Source organism: Oncorhynchus gorbuscha, linkage group LG03 (genome assembly GCF_021184085.1).
Source record: "Oncorhynchus gorbuscha isolate QuinsamMale2020 ecotype Even-year linkage group LG03, OgorEven_v1.0, whole genome shotgun sequence".
NCBI lineage: Eukaryota > Metazoa > Chordata > Actinopteri > Salmoniformes > Salmonidae > Oncorhynchus > Oncorhynchus gorbuscha.
The window spans coordinates 20,397,315-20,402,045 of record NC_060175.1 but is presented as its reverse complement, the minus strand read 5'-3'; the positions used below and the strand labels follow the sequence as shown (position 1 = coordinate 20,402,045).

Here is a 4,731-nt window from a genome sequence, read left to right as displayed (position 1 = left end):
GCATCCAGCATCCAGAAAGATAATTTACTAGCCCTGTGTTACTGTGCATTACCTAGTGAAACCCAATATATATGCAGAGTTATAGAGTAAATTACTGGGGGAGTTAGGTGAGAAAGAAAGAGAGAGTGAGAGAGAGAGATGAAAAGTAGAATAGAGGCTCAGTTAGTTTTATTATCAGTTTATGGTCCCATTTGTTTCACAGGTTTTGGTCGAGCCTCCGACCTTGGGAGTACAACAGTAATTACAACAGCAACAACCCAATGCACTTAATCTTTCTGTACCCTCACTGACTATGAAGGAATACATTTTTAAGAGATGTGAGATCTTTGGTTATTTATTTGTGGTAAACATACATGTTTCTACTGTTGCACATCAAATGTACTAATGTAGGACATTACCAGGTAATCTTTGGCAATCTATGGTAACTTTGGTAATTTAGAGTTGAATAACTTTTTAAAAAGTATCCATATATGGTATTCATTTTTATGTCTGTATTATATACAAAGCAACCCTCAGACAGGTGTAGCTCCAGTAGGAACCTTTGGCCGCAAGGTGCGTTCAAAGTGTCGATGATCAATGCGTCCTGCAATTCAGTTCTCGCAGCTAGCTGCGTTCTTCATCAACGCACGAGCCGAGTGATCCACCGCTAAGAATTGTACTCTTTTATTTTTTTGTTTTATGCAGAGGCTAGTGGCTAGGCGGGGTTGGGTTGGGTTGGGGAGGTTGCCTTCCTTTCCCCTGCCCGTCCTTCACCAGAGTGAGAGCAAAAAGGATTACGGTTGAACGAAAAGTGTCCAGGTGCTCCACCTTCTCCAAATCGACGGAAGGGGAGACATTAAAGCCCCACCTGCACCAGGGCACATAGTGGTTGGCTAGGTTCCCGGAGCCGTGTGAGGGTGCTGGGCGACACCTAAGCAGCTTAATGTTGGAGATGGGAGACCCCATTCACCGGTAGCCCTCAATCCCTTTTGGGACGCGGGCGACGCACCTGCCCACAAGTGTGCCATGCGGCCGTGCCTTACGGGGAAAGGGGGGGGGGGGTGGAGCCAGTCGGGCGCAACCCAGATGACATGGAGGTCTGGGGCCGAAGCCACCCTCCCGGCCAAGAACCCTGCGCAGAGGGAAGGGAGAGGTGGGGGGCGTGAGCCCCCTACCCAGCCCACAGCAGAGTTTTGTTTTTGGAGCACTTCCGCAGGTTCACCTTCGGAATCCTTGTTACAACTTTTACTTCCTCTAGATAGTCAAGTTTGGTCGTCCTCTCGGTGCTCTGCCAGGGCTGTGACCGACTTCGGCAGGGCTGATCCAAGGACCTCACTAAACCATCCAATCGGTCGTAGTGACTGGCGGTGTCTACAAAGGGCAGGGATTTAATCAACGCAAGCGTATTACCCACGCTTACTGGGAGTTCCTTCTTTATGGGAAATAGTTGCAATCCCTATCACGAGTGGGGTTCAACAGGTTACCCACGACTCTCAGCGAAGGGTAGACACGCTGATCCGCTCAGTTTGACGTGCGTGCAGCCCCAGATATCTAAGGACATCACAGACCTGTTATTGCTCATGTGGCTGAACGCCACTTGTCCCTCTAAGAAGTTGGATCACTCCACCAACTATTCAGTTGCTCGTCGGTTGCTCGTCTCGTGGCGACCGACAGCTGGCTACAGAGATCCAACTATGAGCTTTTTAACTGCAGCAACTTTACAATACGCTATTGGAGCTGGAATTACCGCGGCTGCTGGCACCAGACTTGCCCTCCAATGGATCCTCATTAATGGATTTCAACTGTACTCATTCCAATTACAGGACCTCGAAAGTGTCCTGTATCATTATTGTGGGTGTGGGCAATTTGGGTGTGGGTCATTTGTACACCTGCTACCTTCCTTTGATGTTGTAGCCATTTCTCAGACTCCCTCTCTGGAATTGAACCCTGATTCCCTGTTACCCATGGCACAGAAAGTTGATAGGGCAGACATTCAAATGAGTTGTCACCGCCACAAAGGTAGGGCAATCGGCTGAAGGTTATCCGGAGTCACCAAAGCACCTGAGAGCACCCCGCATGGGTTTTGGGTCTGATAAATGCCCGCATCCCCAATGGTTAGTGCTCGTTGACATGTATTAGCTCTAGAATTGCCACAGTTGTCACAGTGACATCATAAACATTCTATTGAAATAGTTACTTGCATAGTGGAGTCTGTAGTTTAGAGTTGTAGCTAGCTAGTGAAACAATGAACAATAATCCCAACTCATAACGTTACTACACTGCATAAATCTGCTGGTAGCTAACCAACCAGGTTCAATGTTAGCTAGCTAACATTAGGCTATAATTAGCAATGCAAATGGCTCTGAGATACGAATATTACTACACAGATCATACACATGACGTTAGCTGTCTAGCCAGCCAATTACGTTAGCTAGCTAGTCAAAGGTACATTTGAACTTGAAATTAAAATGACTTTGACTACATTTGAAATGTTTAATATCTGAAAATGTAGTTAGGTAGACTCTCTTACCCGTATACATGGATGTATGCTCTCTGTCAGGGATGCCATGGTTGCCCTTAGTTTGAAGATGTAATCCAGAGACAAGTGTTTTATACAACTTCTCTTTTCGACGCCCCTCCGCCAGAATTTTCTCCATCTCCTTAGCTATCGTACTCTAATTCCACTGATTTCAACACTCGGTCCTCCAGAAGGTGGAGAGCAACACTTATGCAGTGCTATTACGTGATATCTTTTAAAAAAACTATGTTAGAAAGGATTACCTACACACACTGACCAGTTCATAACAGAAGCGTGCTACATGGCAGACCAATCTGATCTCCTCTTTCAGAATGTCCAGCCCACTCATTATCTCCAAGTTGATGATGTGGTTGTTAGTGACAAAAAGCACATGGCTGAGCTCTTTAATCACCACTTCATTAACCTTTCTGGGATATGTGGGACACTACCAGAGAAAATGCAGAGTGCCAAATTCAAATAAATTACTATAAATATCAAACTTCCATGAAATCACACATGTAAGATACCAAATTAAAGCTACACGTGTTGTGAATCCAGCCAACATGTCAGATTTCAAAAAGGCTTTTCGGCGAAAGCAAATAATGCTATTATCTGAGGATAGCCCCTCCGTAAACAAAGAGAGAGAAGCATATTTCAACCCTGCAGGCGTGACACAAAACGCAGAAATAAAAATATAAATTGTGTCTTACCTTTGACGAGCTTATTCTAGATGTGATGGAAGACAAGACAAAACCAAAGGGAAATGAAAAGAGGATCAGCGATGGCTAGAAGGTCGGTGACTTCGACCGCCGCCCGAACAAGGAGAGGGACCAACTTCGGCGGAAGTCGTGACACATTGGAACAACAGTAAATATGTCGTTCCCCACGAATGATGCAGCATCCCCCCTTGGGGCAATTGAGATATAGTGTGTGATTAATACATTTCTATTAATTACTATAACTCCTTGGGCCAATCAGTGTAATTTTGTAAATGCCGGGTCTCTATGGCAAGACGCATCTTTCACTCAAGTTTCATAAAAATCAGGTCCGTGCTGTAATATTGCGTGTGACTAATGTACTAACAAACGTACGGAGACAGATCCATAGTCCCCTCTCCCATTTCCTCTCCCATTTCATCATGGGAGACAATAATCCAAGTATCCGTTGTGGTCCTTCTGTAGCTCAGTTGGTAGAGCATGGCGTTTGTAATGCCAGGGTAGTGGGTTCGATCCCCGGGACCAACCATATGTAGAATGTATGCACACATGACTGTAAGTCGCTTTGGATAAAAGCGTCTGCTAAATGGCATATATTATTATTATTATATATTAAGGTGTGCATGGTGTAATATGCATGTGTGTGCGTGTGCACATGTGGAGTGTGTTAATAATGTGGAGTGTGTTGCTCTCTCCACTGGCTTCCAGTTGAAGCTCGCATCCGCTACAAGACCATGGTGCTTGCCTACGGAGCTGTGAGGGGAACGGCACCTCAGTACCTCCAGGCTCTGATCAGGCCCTACACCCAAACAAGGGCACTGCGTTCATCCACCTCTGGCCTGCTCGCCTCCCTACCACTGAGGAAGTACAGCTCCCGCTCAGCCCAGTCAAAACTGTTCGCTGCTCTGGCCCCCCCAATGGTGGAACAAACTCCCTCACGACGCCAGGACAGCGGAGTCAATCACCACCTTCCGGAGACACCTGAAACCCCACCTCTTTAAGGAATACCTAGGATAGGATAAGTAATCCCTCTCACCCCCCCCCCCCTTTAAGATTTAGATGCACTATTGTAAAGTGACTGTTCCACTCGATTTCATAAGGTGAATGCACCAATTTGTAAGTCGCTCTGGATAAGAGCGTCTGCTAAATGACTTAAATGTAAATGTAAATGGGTGTGTTGTTAAATGTGGAGTGTGTTAATAATGTGGAGTGTGTTAATGTGGGGTGTGTTTCTCCCCATGGAGTTAGATCTCTCTACATTAGAATTCTCAGTATTCTCTCTGGTTGGTCAGACACAATTGATCATAAATTATAAATGCTTTTTTCGAAAGATGATAAATGTTCAATATGTTGTTCATGAATATTCTCTTTGGTTTCATCTCTTGCATATAACATGCCTCCTTCCTCATATTACATGTACTGTAGATCATGCGTTCTGTGGTCCTCTGTGAATCAGTTGGTATAGATTTTTTTAAAATCTTTATTTAACCAGGTAGGCAAGTTGAGAACCTGGCCAAG

At 45.2% G+C, this 4,731-nt stretch overlaps 1 non-coding gene across 1 annotated transcript; it reads right to left on the bottom strand.

The window, feature by feature from the left end:
- Nucleotides 1-506: 506 nt before the first annotated feature.
- On the bottom strand, nt 507-655 carry LOC124032494. Its single transcript, XR_006838306.1, has one exon. It is a non-coding gene; the product is annotated as a 5.8S ribosomal RNA (ribosomal RNA).
- Nucleotides 656-4,731: the final 4,076 nt, after the last annotated feature.